Source organism: Lactuca virosa, chromosome 3, assembly GCF_052849685.1.
Source record: "Lactuca virosa cultivar CGN04683 chromosome 3, Lactuca_virosa_CGN04683_v6, whole genome shotgun sequence".
In the NCBI taxonomy this organism is placed as follows: Eukaryota; Viridiplantae; Streptophyta; class Magnoliopsida; order Asterales; family Asteraceae; genus Lactuca; species Lactuca virosa.
In genome coordinates, this window is record NC_136428.1 from 57378427 (window position 1) to 57399342 (window position 20916).

Consider the following 20916-nt stretch of genomic DNA (forward strand, 5'->3'; position numbering starts at 1 on the left):
CCCTAAACAGGTTTACGGCCGTAAACCATGTTTACGGTCCAATGGGTGTTTACGACCGTAAACCCATTTACGGCCGTAAACCCATTTATGGCCCATGTTTCTCATGTATATATATAGGGGTGAGGGGTGTGAGGAATAGATTGATGAACGGAGAAGGAGTGTACGGAATAGAGAGAAGAGAGGAGTTTTAGTGTGTGTCAGTGTGTGAATCTTGTGTAAAGGATCTCCATTCTTCTTCCATAGTCGATCGTACTTTGGAAGTAGGTATTGAAGCTAGACTGTCATGAATGGGTCTGTAGATTGTCTAAAGGTGTTTAGACATAACACAAGTTTGCTGTAGTATTCATGAGTACTCCTGTAATAAGATTTGAGTATTGGACTAAACCCACGCTCATTTGAATCACTTCATGGATTTTATCACGAGTGATCATGAGACGATAATATCTTATATTCTTCAAACGGAGAGATATGAGTTGCAGTTTACAAGTCGGTTGCACATTGATGATATGTAAACGCACCGGTAACTCGGTGTTATAAAACATATTGTTGTGTGTGATTTGATGAGTAAATAGAGCAAGAACATGAGTCGAAGTTTATCTCATGAACCGGGTGTGTAGCCAGATGCTTGACAGTTCGGTCATAGTGTTCATTGATGACATCTTGGTCTATTCTAAGACCAAAGAGGAGCATGAGCAACACCTTCGGGAGATTCTGGAAACTCTGGCAAGAGAAAGGCTTTATGCTAAATTATCAAAATGTGAATTTTGGTTAGGGGAAGTTCAGTTCTTGGGGCATGTGGTAAACAAACACGGTATTAAGGTCGATCAAGCCAAGGTTGATGCGGTTAAACAATGGGAGATTCCAAAAACACCTTCTGAAATTCGCAATTTCTTGGTTTTAACCAGTTATTACCGAAGGTTCATTGAAAATTTATCTAAAATCACCTTGCCACTCACCCAATTGACCAAGAAATCAGTGAAATTCGTTTGGGGCCCGGAGCAACAATTTGCGTTTGATGAGCTGCAGAAGCGATTGTGTCATGCTCCGATTTTGGCCTTACCTGATGGTGTAACATCCGGATTTCCAGGTATTATGTTTGATCATTTATTTATGAGTAAAAGAGAGGGACTCGACGAGTTGAGGCGTAGACTCGTCGAGTAGGACCGCGATTGCTGACTGGATTAATGAACGGACTCGACGAGTCGGGAAGGGTGGACTCGACGAGTCCGCGCTATAAATTGAAACCCTAATTCTCGGGGTCCGTGCCCTATTTAAAGGCCTTTATGGCCTCCATTTGTAGCCACTTCACCCCTGAGAAACCCTAGAGAGCAGAGAGATCGTTTGTGGTGCAAGAGGAAGGCTAATTCACCATTTCTTGTGTGTTTTAGCAAGAAGGAAGGAGGTAGAACAAGCTAGGCAGGTTGAGGAGCTTGGATCCACTTCTATTTGATCAGAGGAAGCTGTTGGAGGTAACAATCTGTTCCATTCTCGTGTTTATTATGATTCTAGTGAAATCTAGGGTTTTCTTTATGCCTCTTTTAGTTGAATCTTGAGTATGTGAGGTCCCAAGGCGAGTTGGTTCATAGATCTGGACCTTAAGAGGTCCAGAGAGTCCTTACCACTCTCCTTTATGCCATACCTTTTGAGTTATGAGCCTAGGAGGCCATTTTAGAGGTTATTTCACCAAAAGAAGCTTTGGGTGTGTTGCATGTGTACCAAGATTCGACCTTTACGTGATTGTCATGCTTGGGAAGGTCAGATCTATAGATTAGAGAAGCAGATCTGACCTTAGAAGGTCATTTGAGTATGAACATGGAAGCAACTCGCCGAGTCCATAAGTGGACTCGACGAGTCGAGTCGGGGTTGCCCCGTGATTCGTGACAGGAGAAACCCGTCGAGTGGAAGGATGACTCGACGAGCCAAGAGAGGCTAGAAGGATTCAGAGGACCCGCATGGACTCGCCGAGTCACCCATATGCACTCGACGAGTCGGGTCAAAGTTTGACCGTTGACTTTCGTTGACCTTAGGGTTCTGGTCAAGACTGATTCAAGAGAGTTCAGAGAGGGGTAGAATGGCCTTCTACCCAATCTTTAGAGAATGAGACTATGAGAGAATATTGATCGGGGATGTTATTTGAATAATAGGAGGAGGCTAGGTCGGGACGTTGAGCACGAGAGTTTATCCAACTTCATTGAGGTGAGTCTTCTCACTATACTGTACCTGGAAGGGTACCTATGTGTGACCGGAAGGTCTTATATGCTATGAGATGTATGAGCTGTATGTTGTTATGTGATATGTATGTGTTATGTATGTTATGTATGATAAGGACCGGAAGGTCAAGATGATATGGACCGGAAGGTCAAGAGGTTACGGACCGGAAGGCCGATACGGGTAGGACCGGAAGGTCTACCGGGATTCGGGACGGAAGTCCCCTGAGACATTTGGATCGGAAGATCCCACAGAGATATGGTCTGGAAAGATGTATGTGTTGTATGTGGTATTTTGGGGAACTCACTAAGCATTTATGCTTACAGTTGTTGTGTTATGTGTTTCAGGTACTAGCGAGGATCGCGGGAAGGCGTCGGCATGATCCGTACACACTCATAGAGATTATGTTTTGAGATTCTGGGATTTGTTTGTTATTACGACATTGGATACAGTTTGTTTGATATTGTTTTCGATGATTGAAAATGTGATTTAAAAATGAAAAATTGTTTTGAAAAATTACGTTGTTACAAGTTGGTATCAGAGCCTTGGTTTGAGGGATTCGGGTGCATCTTCGGATGAATCTGAACTCAAACTGAGGATTTGAGAAAGTTTTTAATAAAATAAACAATTTTTCTAAGAGAGTAAAAGATTTTGAGAAAGGCAGAACAGAGCAGTGTGTACGATCAGCCAGCGCCCGAACGGTGATTTCCCAAAATACCCTTACATTATGTTATATGAGATATGTTATGATATGCATGTTAGAGTAGGCTAGGTATTCATATTAGGACTAGAGTGGCATGATTTATGATGCCTTAGCCTAGGAAGATTTATGCTGCTATGTGATGCTTGAGAGTGAGTAGGTAGCAGTGAGGAGCTTTGAGAGGTCTACCGAAGGGTAGCCTATGCCAGCGAGATGTAGAGTACTTGTGATCTGGGATCCTAGGAGGAGGACTTGGGGTGAATACTGTTGCGGGGTGGACGGTAGTATAGGGCCCGTACTACTGAAGACACTGGATCAGTGCGCAGTCCAAGTAAGAATCCTTAGGGTACTAGGGAACAAGTAGGGTTGAGTTATCGAGTGCGAGTATGCTCGAGTAAGTCTCTGATATATTTATGTTGTATTTCAGAGACATCATGGTTGGGACACGCCACAGACCTAAGACGAGCGGCGTGAGTGACGAGGAGTTCGTCAGATGATCCACGATGAGGTGGCACCGGCGATTCGAGCCGAGATTCCGGAGATGTTTGGTTCTATCAAGACCACATTGATTGAGACTTTTGATGAGCGGTACGCAGCGGTGACTGAGGTTGCGGCTGCTGCAGCTACTGCAGCTGTGGCTGCTGCCAGGCCTCAGGGAGGTGACTTGTTGTTGTTTCGAGAGTTCAGCAACACGAAGCCACCAGAGTTTGACGGGACGTAGGATCCGATCGCTGCGATGAGATGGATTTCTGATATTGAGGGATGCTTCTACACGTGTTCATGTCCGGAGTGTAACAAATCGTTATTTCAAACCTATGTAATAGTATAGGTCAATGTGTAGTTCTTTTTATAATAATAAAGAGAAATTTTAGCATAATGTGCATATTTACATAACTGACCCTCAAAAATAAATTATTTAGCAATCTCGATTGGGATGAACCAAGTGATAGAGATTGTAACAAGGTTTCCAAAAACATAAAGAACACTAAAATCCGAGTTATAACGAAGAAGTTATGACCAATCGAAAATCCGCGACAAAACCGGCAAAACACTGTTCAGTGTAAAAACTGAATTTTCAATAAAAGGCTTTTTAGCCTTAACAATCTAAATGAAAGTTGTAGTTTATGTTAGACCGAGAACTTTCATAAAAAGAACGGAAAAATCTGACTTCGTATGAGGAAGTTATGATTTTTCTAAGTTTCAGTATAGCAGTGTACAGCTAAAAAACTCGAAATAAAGATTGAGCGATTTTTAGCCGACACAACCTAAACGAGAATTGAAGGTCTCGTCGGTAGTAGTACAACGGTAAAAAGACAGACAAAAATGGACGTCGTATGAAGAAGTTATGAATTTTTAACGGATTCCCATCCCGGTTTGTTTAAAATAATAATATTAAAAATAAATTCAAAATTATCCGACGAAGTCTAAACGAAAGTCGTAGAGTATGATTTTACCTACGTGTGCATATAAAGAACGCCAAAAACGGAGCTTGTATGCGAAAGTTATTATTTTCGGAGTTTTGGCCCAAAAATAAAGAAAAATAGGAAAACCGGGCAATTTCGCATGTGACACGTCACCTCGCACGTGGCAGCTGCTGAGTGGACCGAAGCCATGCATGGCACCTCCTGATTGGACCGCATCCGAGGTCCACTAAGAAGCGAACAGCCTCGCATGAGATGCCCCGGAGACACCCCTCGGACACCCTCCTTCGCACGTGTCCTCTTCCCATTGGACCGAGGTTAGGTCCAATCCGAGCCTCCCACGTCTGCGAGCCTGCGGTCCGAAGTAGCCTTTCCTTCGCCACCTGTCCAATGCGTGGCAGCCTCGCATGGCCTCGGGTCCAAACCTTCGGCCTATATAAGGCATGCGAGGGTTCCAGATTTTTTTACATTTTTCACCCCTAAATTCACTCTCTTTCACATTTTCCACTCCCACAAGCTCATATACAACCCCTAAAGCCCCGGTATCAAGTCTCGAACCCTAAGCAAGCCTCGAAGCCCCGAGATTCCTGAGAAGTAACCTCTCTCCTGTTGAAACTCTGCCCAATTTGAGTCGGTTTCTCGACAAACAAACTCCTTTTCGTGAAACGAAACTCCGTCCAATTCACCACCTATCAAGTGAGTTCATACCCCCGTATTTTCATAATTTCTACTGTTTTAAGGGGGGGAATACAAGCATAACACAAGAACTTTGTGTTATAAAATCATGATTCAAATCATGATAAAATAACATTAAATTATCCAAAAATACTCAAAACATCAAACTCTTTTATAATCTTATATTTTTCCCCAAAATTCATATTTGTATATATATATATATATATATATATATATATATATATATATATATATATATATATATATATATATATATATAAGATTTAAAAGGCTTAGGACTGATAACTCATTCTGGGTCCTTTTCCTTGTTTGGATGTGGGCTTATAGTTCCGGTTATTTGTCCGAGTGTCGTTTAAATTTTACTTGTATATGAAATTGTGTATGTATATAAATATAAAAGTTATTTCATCAATTCAAACACCTTTGTAACACGTTGAGCAAGCGGTTACATGCTAAATACAGTTATATACACATTCAGAAAGTACATATAAATTATAATAGGTATAATTTATACATAGAACAATAATTCATGATGCAAGAATACACAGTCTTACAAGAAACTAGGTTTTTGATACAGAACAAATAAAGGTTTACACTTATCAAATACATGTTTGAAATACTAAATCAAGAACATAGTGTCAATCATTTATTTCAGAATGATTGGGTTTTCATAACTAATATACATGTAACGTTTATATGCTTTTTATGAGACATTCAATTTAGGTTGTTTAATTCATTTTAGACAACCAAGGTAAAGCCCTGACATTATAACCAGAATCTCCAGCATCGGGGATCGAAACAAGTTGTGTGTAGATCTATATCGGGATTGACAACCCCGCACTCAGGCTGCTAGCTACAGTCAGGCATACACGCTGATGAGTGGCAATTGTTATCAACAGTTTAAACGCCCACAAAGCGTTTGTTTCAGGCCATCCGTCATAGTATGGTTATAAGAACTCATTAAAAAGATATTAACAATACGTTAGTGTATAAACAAGTAAACGAAAGTACACCTTCAAAGTACCAATTTTCAGAATACAAACTACAATGGTTCAATACAGTTTTCAATAAAAGCTGGCGAAGCCAGGCACACTCTCAGTTACAAGTTTTCATAAAGGAATACAAATACAAAACATTGATACAAAGAGAACGGTTTTATGGGAATAAAACTACTTTTCATATACAACAGAAAATATAGGATTTTCTGGAACAGTTTACATATACAAGATACAGAGATACTCTTTCAAACATAAACACTTATGCACTCACTCAACTTTATGTTGATACTCTCTTTTCAAATTACTTGTATTCTCAGGGAAATAATACACAGGTACTCCCCGAGCTTTTTGAGAAGATGGAGCTTTGTTAAGTCATATCTTCTTTTGTATAACTATATTTTGGTTCAATATACAATGATTGAACACATGTAAATACTTATACTTTTTAAATACAATGGTTGTTTGTACTTTGATTACTATGATACATGTGTTGTGATACTACAATTCAAGTCGTCCACCCCCAGATGTTTCCGCCGTCTGGTTTGGGGGTGTGACAGATTGGTATCAGAGCATTGTTTATAGTGAACTCAGTATATCAATCAATAAAAGATATACAAACTATAAATACATCGGGGCAAGGAGCTCTGACTACAAGTATACTTTTAAAGATTTAAGTATTTTTATAAGAAGTATACTAACATGCATACCTACAAGTACAGTATCACACTTATAAGAACACACTCATACTTACAAGTACAATATCACAATCATAAGAACTTAAAAGTATTTGAATGTTGAGCATTGTAGTCAAACCTGAGCAGTTATGTAACCATATCTGGAATTAATATAGCCTGATCAACTATATTGATTTGAGATATGACCAACATGTGTTTGGGAGTGATAGTAGTGTTGAGACATGTCTAAAACTTACCATACATATTCAGAAGAACTATAGAACAGAATACAAAGATTAAAATACTATGGAGAGTATTTTACTAACCTTATTTCTAATACAGAACCTATGGTTGCACCCAATTTACCGGGAGACCCCTACAATCCACAGAATACAGGCTGGATCACAAACTCAGACGAAGAACCCTTTGAGGACAGCGAGTCAAGTGGTACGGATACAGAGCCACAAGTCTGCAACCCTGGGGAGCGTCCCCAGAGGCAAGAGGAAGCAGAACCAATACCTGAGTGGGGCCAATACATAAATCATTGGAGTCGACAAGACGGCCAACGCCCTCCGTACGGAATGGTACGAGGTTTCTATAACGTATCTAGAGGAGGAACTGCTGACAGAGCTCTTCCAGTTATAGTAAACCGAATAGCCCGACAGTTCGATCAATCAAGGATGTCGATCAATCGAATCCTAGAGGTGAATGCGGTTGCGCAGGCTAACACTGCAGATATCCTTCGTCTTGACGAGATACAAGATGATACCCAGCACCATACTGAAGCCCTTCAAAGGAAACTTAATGCTGCTGAATCAGAGATCAGAGAACTGAGGGAGCATCAAGCTGCCCAAGAAAGGCGCTGGAAAGCGCAAGACGAAGCGGAACCTAGCAATCGTCGTAGAAACCGTCGCAAGTAGTGTTCGCACTACTTCTACTTTCTACTTTCTATATCGAATGTGTATACCACTTTCTACGTTATGTACAAATCAAGTATCAATAAAACAATAAGCACTTTACTTCAACAAGAGTTATTACAGTTCTCATAAGCATTTTATTACAAAGTTCTGGATCACAGGAATGTTCCAGTGTTATTTTTCATGCTTTCAATACGACCGCGGAAATTTTATCTTTCCGGTAGGTTGGTTTGATGTCGACACTTTCTCAGTATTGGGGTATATTATAATTCTGATTTAAGGTCAAGTTTTCCAGACCTTATGTACTTGATATACCAATGCAGTCGACATATACATTCTTACCCTTTGAAAAATAATTATTCAAATTCATATTATCTTGTTGCAAGTTGTACTTGCAGTGGATTTCTATTTCCAATTCTTTATGAGATTCATGTTGAATTAAGTGTTTAGTTCAGAGATATCAAATTCATATTCATTCTTGATATCTCACTATCTTTTTATCTATTTGACTTTTATAGCAAGAGATGCCTCCTCGTAGAAATCCAAGACGTGGCAACACCAATGAAGCACCGACGTCACCCCCACCACCACCTCCTCAATTCGACCCCGCTATGTTTCAAGCGGCGGTCACGGCGGCTGTAGCGGATGCCATGTCTCATATCCATACTCCTGAGGTTAGTGGGTCGGGAGTCAGTGCACATCCTTCTAACCATGGCGAAAGTCATGGGCATTCGCGAGAATGCACTTATAAGGATTGTTCTAATGCCAAACCCAGGACCTTTAATGGGACTGGGGGAGTTATGTCACTAAGGTAATGGATTGAGAAGACGGAAGCAATCTTTGAAATTTTCTCTTGTCCTGAGGGTAGCAAAGTTAAATTTGCTGCCTTTACTTTTTCTGATAGGGCTCTGACATGGTGGAATGGCCACATTAAGTCACTTACTCTGATAGTGGCTAACTCCATTAGCTGGAAGAGCCTAAAAGTCATGTTAATGCGGGAATACTGCTCGTGAGGGGAGATACAGAAACTAGAGCAAGAACTTTGGGCTCTTACAATGGTTGGTTCTGATATATCAACCTATACCAGTAGGTTCTGTGATCTGGCAATACTTTGTCCAGATATGGTTCCCATGGAGAGCAAGAAGATTGAGAGATATATTTGGGGTATGTCGCCCCAAATTCAGTCAAGTGTTTTAGCTTCAAAGCCTATTACTTTTGACAGTGCCAAAGAACTGGCACAATCTCTTATCGACCACGGAGCCCGTCAAAACTCTGTGGTCTCTGCTCCAGAACAACCCAAGGAGAACAACAACAACAGCAAGAAGAAGGGTTGGAACAAGAGGAAGGGAAAATCTCCTCTGGAACCAGTAAAGAAGCAACAAGTAGTGGCAGTCCATGCTACTACTGTACCTGCTACCCTACCCGCTATTGTACCTGTTGTTGTCCCCAATAACTTTGCACCAACAAAGCCCTATGCTGGTACCCTCCCTAAATGCAACAAGTGCAATTTTCACCACAACGGAAATTGCCAAGAAATGCAGTGCCGAAACTGCAACAGGAAAGGGCATACTGCCCGATTCTGTAGAATACCACCCCAACCACTTAACCAAGTACCTGCCGCTGGAGTAGGCCGAGCATGCTACCAATGCGGTGATGTGGGGCGTTTCAAGAAAGATTGTCCAAAGGCTGGAAATGCCGGTGGAGTTGGGAGAATACTAGCCCTGGGTCATGAAGAAGCAGTGGCAGACCCTGCTGTGGTCACGGGTACGTTCCTTCTCAATAATACTTATGCATGCATTCTATTTGATTGTGGTGCTGAGAGGAGCTTCGTGAGCCATAATTTTAAACACCTACTAAATCAAAACTCCCAACCACTAAACGAAACTTTTACAGTAGAAATGGCTAACGGGAAATCCGAATCCACCAATGATATATACATAGGATGTATCCTTACCTTGAATGACTTGTCTTTTCCAATAGACCTTATGTCGGTCTCTATCAAAAGTTTTGACATCATAATAGGTATGGATTGGTTGTGCCCCAACCATGCCGACATCCTATGTTATGAAAGAGTTATTCGTTTGAACTTACCAACTAACGAAACTCTTATTATCTATGGCGACAAAACCAGAACGAACCTTCAGATCATTTCTTGCATCAAAGCACATAAATTTCTTCGCAAGGAGTACTATGCTTTCTTAGCACACGTGGTAGACAAAAAGCAAGAAGTGAAATATATCGCGAGCATTCCAGAGGTCTGCAACTTTCCCGATATTTTTCCCGATGATCTTCCAGGAGTACCTCCCGAACGACAAGTCGAATTCCGAATCGACTTAATCCCTGGAGCTACCCCCATAGCCAAATCCCCCTATCGTCTTGCACCTTCTGAAATGCAAGAATTATCCAGCCAGCTTAACGAACTCCTTAACAAAGGTTTCATAAGGCCAAGCTTCTCACCTTGGGGAGCACCGGTGTTGTTCGTAAAGAAGAAGGATGGATCATTCCGCATGTGCATAGACTACCGCGAGCTGAATAAACTTACAATCAAGAACCGATACCCTTTACCTCGCATTGACGATCTGTTCGACCAACTTCAAGGTGCGAACTACTTCTCGAAAATAGACTTAAGATCCGGGTATCACCAATTACGGATTTTGGAGGAAGATGTTCCTAAGACCGCGTTTAGAACTCGTTATGGTCATTACGAGTTTATAGTGATGTCATTCGGATTGACGAATGCACCTGTTGTGTTCATGGATCTAATGAACAGAGTGTGTCGTCCATTCCTGGACAAATTCGTCATAGTCTTCATCGACGACATCCTTATCTATTCGAGAAGCAAAGAAGGACATGGCCAACATCTTCGTCAAATATTACAAACCCTTAGGACCAAAAAACTTTATGCGAAGTTTTCAAAGTGCGAGTTTTGGATTAGGAAGGTTGAATTCCTAGGTCACGTGGTCAGTTCAGAAGGAATACACATAGACCCTTCCAAAATCAAAGCAATTGAAAACTGGCCAGCACCCACAACACCTACAGAAATCCAACAATTCTTAGGTCTTGCTGGCTACTATCGCAGATTCATCCAAAATTTCTCCCGAATAGCTAAGCCTCTTACCACCCTGACGCAAAAGGGTGTAACCTACAACTGGGGAGAGAAGCAAGAAACCGCATTCCAAACGCTCAAACAAGCCTTGTGCAGTGCACCGATCTTATTCCTACCCGAAGGGACAGAGGACTTTGTAGTGTACTGTGATGCTTCAAATCAAGGGCTTGGGTGTGTACTTATGCAAAGAGGAAAGGTTATCTCCTACGCCTCCAGACAACTTAAGATGCATGAAGTCAACTACACAACACACGACCTTGAGCTAGGAGCGGTAGTGTTTGCTCTGAAGATCTGGAGACATTACCTATATGGCACGAAATGCACAATATTCACGGACCATAAAAGTCTCTAGCATATCTTCAATCAGAAAGAGCTAAACATGAGACAACGACGATGGGTGGAGCTACTGAACGACTACGAATGTGAAATTATTTATCACCCTGGTAAAGAAAACGTAGTAGCTGATGCCCTTAGCAGAAAAGAATACTCGGGTCGCCGAGTAAAGTCGTTGACCATGACAATCCATTCACATATGTCTACACAGATCAAAGAAGCTCAACTTGAAGCCTTGAAACCCGAAAACATGGCAGGTGAAACTCTGAGAGGAATGGATAAGAACTTCGAAGTCAGGGATGATGGAGTCTATTATTTCATGAACCGGATCTGGACACCAAAGTTCGGTGGTTACAGAGACATGGTTATGAATGAAGCACACAAAACCCGATACTCCATTCACCCAGGTTCAGACAAGATGTATCTGGACCTTAAGAAACTATATTAGTGGCCTAACATGAAGTCCGAAATCGCTACCTTTGTGGCCAAGTGCCTTACTTGTGCCAAAGTCAAGGTAGAATACCACAAATCTTCAGGTTTATTACAACAACCTGAAATCCCTGAATGGAAATGGGAGCGGATTACAATGGATTTCATAACCAAATTACCCAAGACTTCGGGTGGTTATGATACTATTTGGGTAATCGTCGACAGATTAACCAAATCCGCACACTTATTACCCATAAAAGAAACCGACAAGATGGAGAAACTAACCCGAACTTACCTCAGGGATATTGTTAGACTGCATGGTATACCAATATCTATTATTTCGGACCGAAATAGTAGATTCACCTCTCATTTCTGGCAGTCTTTACAAAACTCTTTGGGAACTAGGCTGGACATGAGTACAGCCTACCATCCACAAACCGACGGACAAAGTGAGAGGACGATTCAAACTCTAGAAGACATGTTGCGAGCTTGCGTGATAGACTTTGGAAAAGCATGGGATATTCACTTACCCCTTGTTGAATTCTCTTATAACAACAGTTATCACACTAGCATAAAGGCTGCTCCATTCGAAGCCCTCTATCGCCGCAAGTGCAGATCCCCTCTGTGCTGGGCTGAAGTGGGTGACACACAGCTAGCTAAAGGTCAAACTCCTGACAGTGCTCTCACTGGTCCGGAAATCATTCGAGAAACCACCGAGAAAATCATACAAATTCGGGAGCGACTTAAAGCTTCCAGAGATAGACAGAAAAGCTACGCTGACAAACGAAGAAAACCCTTGGAATTCCAGGTTGGTGACCGCGTCTTGTTAAAGGTCTCACCCTGGAAGGGTATGATATGCTTTGGAAAGCGTGACCAATTGTGTCCAAGGTACATAGGACCCTTCGAAATTCTTGCTAGAATTGGTCCTGTAGCTTACAAACTTCGACTACCCCAAGAACTAAATAACATTCATCCTACCTTCCACGTTTCAAACTTGAAAAAGTGTTTATCTGATGAGACTCTTGTGATCCCACTCGAGGATATCGAGTTAAATGAGAGCCTCAAATTTGTGGAAGAACCCGTAGAGATTCTAGACAGGGAAGTTAAGAAAACCAAACAAAGTCGTATCCCGATAGTGAAGGTTCGCTGAAATGCAAAACGGGGGATCAAATGAAACAGAAGTATCCACATCTTTTTCCCTAGTCTATCTGAAATATTAATTTCGGGACGAAATTCTCTCTAACGGGGGGATAATGTAACAAATCGTTATTTCAAACCTATGTAATAGTATAGGTCAATGTGTAGTTCTTTTTATAATAATAAAGAGAAATTTTAGCATAATGTGCATATTTACATAATTGACCCTCAAAAATAAATTATTTAGCAATCTCGATTGGGATGAACCAAGTGATAGAGATTGTAACAAGGTTTCCAAAAACATAAAGAACACTAAAATCCGAGTTATAACGAAGAAGTTATGACCAATCGAAAATTCGCGACAAAACCGGCAAAACACTGTTCAGTGTAAAAACTGAATTTTCAATAAAAGGCTTTTTAGCCTTAACAATCTAAATGAAAGTTGTAGTTTATGTTAAACCGAGAACTTTCATAAAAAGAACGGAAAAATCTGACTTCGTATGAGGAAGTTATGATTTTTCTAAGTTTCAGTATAACAGTATACAGCTAAAAACTCGAAATAAAGATCGAGCGATTTTTAGCCGACATAACCTACACGAGAATTGAAGGTCTCGTCGGTAGTAGTACAACGGTAAAAAGACAGACAAAAACGGACGTCGTATGAAGATGTTATGAATTTTTAACGGATTCCCGTCCCGGTCTGTTTAAAATAATAATATTAAAAATAAATTCAAAATTAGCCGACGAAGTCTAAACGAAAGTCGTAGAGTATGATTTTACCTACGCGTGCATATAAAGAACGCCAAAAACGGAGCTCGTATGCGAAAGTTATGATTTTCGGAAGTTTTGGCCCAAAAATAAAGAAAAATAGGAAAACCGGGCAATTTCGCATGTGACACGTCACCTCGCACGTGGTAGCTGCTGAGTGGACCGAAGCCATGCGTGGCACCTCCTGATTGGACCGTAGCCGAGGTCCACTAAGAAGGGAACAGCCTCGCATGAGATGCCCCGGAGACACCCCTCGGACACCCTCCTTCGCACGTGTCCTCTTCCCATTGGACCGAGGTTAGGTCCAATCCGAGCCTCCCACGTCTGCGAGCCAGCGGTCCGAAGTAGCCTTTCCTTTGCCACCTGTCCGATGCGTGGCAGCCTCGATTGGCCTCGGGTCCGAACCTTTGGCCTATATAAGGCGTGCGAGGGTTCCAGATTTTTTTACATTTTTCACCCCTAAATTCACTCTCTTTCACATTTTCCACTCCCATAAGCTCATATACAACCCCTAAAGCCCTGGTATCAAGTCTCGAACCCTAAGCAAGTCTCAAAGCCCCGAGATTCCCGAGAAGTAACCTCTCTCCTATTGAAACTCTGCCCAATTTGAGCCGGTTTCTCGACAAACAAACTCCTTTTCGTGAAACGAAACTCCGTCCAATTCACCACCTATCAAGTGAGTTCATACCCCCGTATTTTCATAATTTCTACTGATTTAAGGGGGGGGGAATACAAGCATAACACAAGAACTTTGTGTTATAAAATCATGATTCAAATCATGATAAAATAACATTAAATTATCCAAAAATACTCAAAACATCAAACTCTTTTATAATCTTATATTTTTCCCCAAAATTCATATTTGTATATATATATATATATATATATATATATATATATATATATATATATATATATATATATATATATATATATATATATATATAAGATTTAAAAGGCTTAGGACTGATAACTCATTCTGGGTCCTTTTCCTTTTTTGGATGTGGGCTTATAGTTCCGGTTATTTGTCCGAGTGTCGTTTAAATTTTACTTGTATATGAAATTGTGTATGTATATAAATATAAAAGTTATTTCATCAATTCAAACACCTTTGTAACACGTTGAGCAAGCGGTTACATGCTAAATACAGTTATATACACATTCAGAAAGTACATATAAATTATAATAGGTATAATTTATACATAGAACAATAATTCATGATGCAAGAATACACAGTCTTACAAGAAACTAGGTTTTTGATACAGAACAAATCAAGGTTTACACTTATCAAATACATGTTTGAAATACTAAATCAAGAACATATTGTCAATCATTTATTTCAGAATGATTGGGTTTTCATAACTAATATACATGTAACGTTTATATGCTTTTTATGAGACATTCAATTCAGGTTGTTTAATTCATTTTAGACAACCAAGGTAAAGCCCTGACATTATAAACAGAATCTCCAGCCTCGGGGATCGAAACAAGTTGTGTGTAGATCTATATCGGGATTGACAACCCCGCACTCAGGCTGCTAGCTACAGTCAGGCATACACGCTGATGAGTGGCAATTGTTATCAACAGTTTAAACGCCCACAAAGCGTTTGTTTCTGGCCATCCGTCATAGTATGGTTATAAGAACTCGTTAAAAAGATATTAACAATACGTTAGTGTATAAACAAGTAAACGAAAGTACACCTTCAAAGTACCAGTTTTCAGAATACAAACTACAATGGTTCAATACAGTTTTCAATAACAGCTGGCGGAGCCAGGCACACTCTCAGTTACAAGTTTTCATAAAGGAATACAAATACAAAACATTGATACAAAGAGAACGGTTTTATGGGAATAAAACTACTTTTCATATACAATAGAAAATATAGGATTTTCTGGAACAGTTTACATATACAAGATACAGAGATACTCTTTCAAACATAAACACTTATGCACTCACTCAACTTTATGTTGATACTCTCTTTTCAAATTACTTGTATTCTCAGGGAAATAATACACATGTACTCCCCGAGCTTTTTGAGAAGATGGAGCTTTGTTGAGTCATATCTTCTTTTGTATAACTATATTTTGGTTCAATATACAATGATTGAACACATGTAAATACTTATAATTTTTAAATACAATGGTTGTTTGTACTTTGATTAGTATGATACATGTGTTGTGATACTACAATTCAAGTCCTCCACCCCCAGACGTTTCCGCCGTCTGGTTTCGGGGTGTGACACGGAGCATCTGAGGGTACGGTTCGCGCTGAACCAGCTTCGCTTGGGAGCGAAGGACTGGTGGAAGTTTGTGACGGCGAGCTTCACTCTTGCAGAGATTTCAGAGGTGACCTGGGAGAGGTTCACCACCATGTTCAGAGATGAGTATGTTCCCCCGATAGAAAGGGAACGGCTGGCCCAGGAGTTCTTGACCCTCAAGCAGGGTACTGATTCTGTTACTGTGGTTACCAGGAAGTTTCATGAGAGGGCGATGTTCTGCCCTGAACAGGTGTCTACCGAGCAGGCACGCATGAGCCGGTATTTGGGCATTTTGAGGAGGGATATTCGGGAGTTCGTGTCGAACTCGATTTACCGGACATTTGCTGAGCTTCAGGCAAAAGCCCGGAAGAGGGAGATTGAGTTGAAGACTCAGGCCAGGGAGGAGGCCGAGTCTCAGGGGATGGATCGGCAGCCGGTACAGTCTCAGCTGGCAGCCAAGCGGGCAAAGCCCGTCAATTCGAGATCTGGAGGCCAGAAGGGCCGCACTTGCGGAAAGTGCGGCAAGGGACATGATGGGGTTTGTCGATCGGGTGCTTCCTACAAATGTGGCAAGGAGGGGCATATAGCCAAGGATTTCCCTAAGGGGTTCATGGTTTGTTTTCATTGCAACCAGACGGGCCATCGGAAGGCCGAGTGTCCGCAGCTGCGGGGGACAGCACAGGGAGCACCGCAGGGATCTGCCCTTGCCGCCGTGCGAGCTACTGAGGTTCGGCCGGTGAAGGCCGAGGCACCGAAGGCTCGCGGGCAAGCCTTCCAGTTGACAGCGGAGGAGGTCCGCGCAGCGCCCGATGTCGTGACTGGTATGTATTCTTTCATTTATTTATGCTGAGTCTGAGGTATTGTGCTTATATTATGATATGCGTAGGTACATTTCTTGTGAATTTTGTACCTGCTTTGGTGTTATTTGACTCGGGTGCGAGTTGGTCATTTGTTTCCTTAGCGTTTAGTCAGCACATCAGTATCCGACGAGAGGCGTTGAGTCGACCTCTGCGAGTTTCTATAGCTGACGAGCGAGCGGTGTATGCCACGGATGTGATTCGAGGATGTGTACTCGAGATCTTCGATGTTGAGTTCCCGATAGATCTAGTCCCGATTGCAATAGGGGACGTATGTGTCATAGTGGGCATGGATTGGTTGAGCCGATTTGGGGTACTTACGGTGTAAGGCTAGGGTACCCGATGTGGGGCCTCTAGCTAGCTGTGTGTCACCCACTTCAGCCCAGCACAGAGGGGATCTGCACTTGCGGCGATAGAGGGCTTCGAATGGAGCAGCCTTTATGCTAGTGTGATAATTGTTGTTATAAGAGAATTCAACAAGGGGAAAGTGAATATCCCATGCTTTTCCAAAGTCTATCACGCAAGCTCGCAACATGTCTTCTAGAGTTTGAATCGTCCTCTCACTTTGTCCGTCGGCTTGTGGATGGTAGGCTGTACTCATGTCCAGCCTAGTTCCCAAAGAGTTTTGTAAAGACTGCGAGCGACAGTTGGTGACGATACGAGACCCTAGTGAGGGAGTACTTACGGTGTAAGGCGAGGGTACCCGATGTGGGTCAGCGTTTTGTTCGGCTGCCAGAGCGAGACAGAGTTTACAGCAGGGCTGCAGCGGGTTTGTAGCCTATGTGATGGACACACGAGTGGCCGCTGGGAGGCCAAGTTCGATTGATGATGTTCCGATAATACGCGAGTTCCCGGATGTTTTTCCCGAGGAGTTGCCGGGTGTGCCTCCCGAGAGGCAGGTAGAGTTCTGCATCGATTTGGTTCCGGGGGCAGCGCCTATCGCCAAGGCGCCTTATCGCCTTGCGCCGCCAGAGACGCAGGAGTTATCCTCGCAGCTTCAGGAGCTGCTGGGGAAGGGGTTTATTAGACCAAGTAGTTCCCTTTGGGGAGCGCCGATCCTTTTTGTCAAGAAAAAGGATGGTTCACACCGCATGTGCATTGATTACCGGGAGTTGAACAAGTTAACGGTCAAGAACCGTTACCCATTACCGAGGATCGACGATCTGTTCGATCAGTTACAGGGAGCGTCTTGGTTCTCCAAGATTGATCTGAGGTCTGGATATCATCAGATGAGAGTGCGTGATGAGGATATCCAGAAGACGGCGTTCAGGACTCGTTATGGGCATTACGAGTTCGTGGTGATGCCTTTCAGGCTCACCAATGCACCGGCAACGTTCATGGATCTCATGAACAGGGTGTGTAGGCCGATGTTGGATCGTTCGGTGATCGTGTTCATTGATGATATTTTGGTGTATTCGAGATCTAGAGAGCAGAACGAGGAGCATCTGAGAGAGATTCTCGGGGTATTGAGGTCGGAGAGGCTTTATGCCAAATTCTCCAAGTGCGAGTTCTGGTTACGGGAGGTCCAGTTATTGGGGCATCTCGTTAACCAGAATGGGATTTTGGTCGATCCGGCCAAGATTGAGGCGGTTATGAGGCGGGAGGTGCCAAGATCACCCACCGAGATCAGGAGTTTTCTAGGATTGACCGGTTATTATCGGAGATTTATCAGGGATTTCTCCAAGATCGTCGTGCCTCTCACCAGGTTGATCCGGAAGGGTGTTGCTTTTTCATGGGGTCCGGAGCAGCAGACCTCGTTCGAGACACTTCGCCAGAGATTATGCGAAGCCCCGGTGTTAGCCCTCCCGGAAGGGATGGAGGATTTTGTGGTGTATTGTGACGCATCGATATCGGGGTTGGGCGTAGTAATTATGCAGAGGGGGCATGTGATAGCATATGCATCAAGGCAGCTGAAGCCTCATGAGACGAGGTATCCCACCCACGATCTGGAATTGGGGGCAGTGGTGTTCGCCCTCAAGATCTGGCGTCACTATTTGTATGGGGTTCGGTGTACCATATACACGGACCACAAGAGCTTGAAGTATTTGATGGATCAGCCCAACCTGAATATGCGCCAGAGGAGATGGTTGGACGTGGTAAAGGATTACGATTGTGAGATCCTGTACCACCCGGGCAAAGCTAATGTTGTAGCTGATGCCCTGAGCCGTAGGGCGGAGAGTGCCCCGATTCGAGACGTATGTATGCGGCTGACAGTGATGACTCCGGTGTTGGACACCATTCGGGAGGCCCAGGCAGAGGCCGTGAGACCGGAGAACCGCAAGAGAGAGCGGGTGATTGGACAGATACCTGAGTTCGTTACCGATAGCCGTGGGCTTATGACCTTTCAGGGTCGGATTTGGGTGTCGTATGCAGGCGGGGCGCATACCACTTTAATGGAGGAGGCGCACCGATCGAGGTTCTCGATCCATCCCGGGGCCACTAAGATGTATTTGGATCTGAAGAAAGATTACTGGTGGCCCTGTATGAAGAGGGATGTAGCATGGTTTGTTGAGAGGTGCTTTACCTGTCGCAGGGTTAAGGCTGAGCTCCAGCGTCCGCACGGCAAGTTGCAGCCACTTGAGGTTCCCCAGTGGAAGTGGGAACAGATTTCCATGGATTTTATCACCAAATTGCCAAGGACCGCGAGGGGTGTCGATGCGATTTGGGTGATTGTCGACCGGCTGACGAAGAGTAATCACTTCCTTGCTATCAGTGAGAGCTCTTCTGCATAGAGATTGGCAGAGTTATATGTGAGGGAGATGGTATCGCGGCATGAAGTACCGATCTCGATTGTGTCAGACCGAGATGTACGTTTCACTTCCAGGTTCTGGAAGAAGTTCCATGAGGAGTTGAGTACGAGACTGTATTTCAGTACCGCTTACCACCCCCAGACGGACGGACAGAGTGAGCGGACGATTCAGACGCTCGAGGACATGCTCCGAGCATGTGTGTTGGACTTCGGGGGAAGTTGGGACACGTATCTGCCGTTGGCTGAGTTTTCTTATAACAACAGCCACCATTCCAGTATTGGTATGCCTCCCTTCGAGTTGTTGTACGGGAGGAGATGTCGGACTCCCATTTGCTGGGGAGAGGTAGGGCAGCGCGTGATGGGCAGCACTGAGATAGTGCTTCAGACGACCGAGCAGATGCAGCAGGTTAGACAGAGGTTGTCGACGGCTTAGAGTCGCCAGAAGAGTTATGCGGATAGGCGACGATCCGAGCTTGAGTTCCAGGTGGGAGACTTCGTACTCCTGAAAGTGTCTCCTTGGAAAGGAGTGATTCGATTCAGGAAGAGGGGCAAGCTGGGGCCCCAGTATATCGGGTCGTTCAGGGTGACCGCGAGGGTGGGCAGGGTAGCATATCGGTTGGAGCTACCTGCGGAGTTGAGCCAGATTCATGATACCTTCCACGTGTCTCAGTTGAGGAAGTGTATAGCCGACGAGTCGGTGGTGGTGCCGTTGGAGGATATTCAGGTGGATGCGAGCCTGAATTATGCTGAGAGGCCAGTCGCGATCCGGGATCGGAAGATCAAGGTTCTGAGGAATAAGGAGGTGTCCCTGGTCCAGGTCCAGTGGCAACATCGGAGAGGGTCCGAGCTGACTTGGGAGCCGGAGTTGGAGATGCGGGAGCAGCATCCGGAGTTGTTTGCGGAGCAAGACTTCGAGGGCGAAGTCTGATTCTAGTGGGGGAGAATTGTAACATCCGGATTTCCAAGTATTATGTTTGATCATTTATTTATGAGTAAACGAGAGGGACTCTACGAGTTGAGGCGTAGACTCGTCGAGTAGGACCGCGATTGCTGGCTGGATTAATGAATGGACTCGACGAGTCGGAAAGGGTGGACTCGACGAGTCCGCGCTGTAAATTGAAACCCTAATTCTCGGGGTCTGTGCCCTATTTAAAGGCCTTTATGGCCTCCATTTGCGGCCACTTCACCCCTGAGAAACCCTAGAGAGCAGAGAGATCGTTTGCGGTGCAAGAGGAAGGCTAATTCACCATTTCTTGTGTGTTTTAGCAAGAAGGAAGGAGGTAGAACAAGCTAGGCGGGTTGAGGAGCTTGGATCCACTTCTATTTGATCAGAAGAAGTTGTTGGAGGTAACAATCTGTTCCATTCTCGTGTTTATTATGATTCTAGTGAAATCTAGGGTTTTCTTTATGCCTCTTTTAGTTGAATCTTGAGTATCTGAGGTCCCAAGGCGAGTTGGTTCATAGATCTGGACCATAAGAGGTCCAGAGAGTCCTTACCACTCTGCTTTATGCCATACCTTTTGAGTTATGAGCCTAGGAGGCCATTTTAGAGGTTATTTCACCAAAAGAAGCTTTGGGTGTGTTGCATGTGTACCAAGATTCGACCTTTACGTGATTGTCATGCTTGGGAAGGTCAAATCTATAGATTAGAGAAGCAGATCTGAC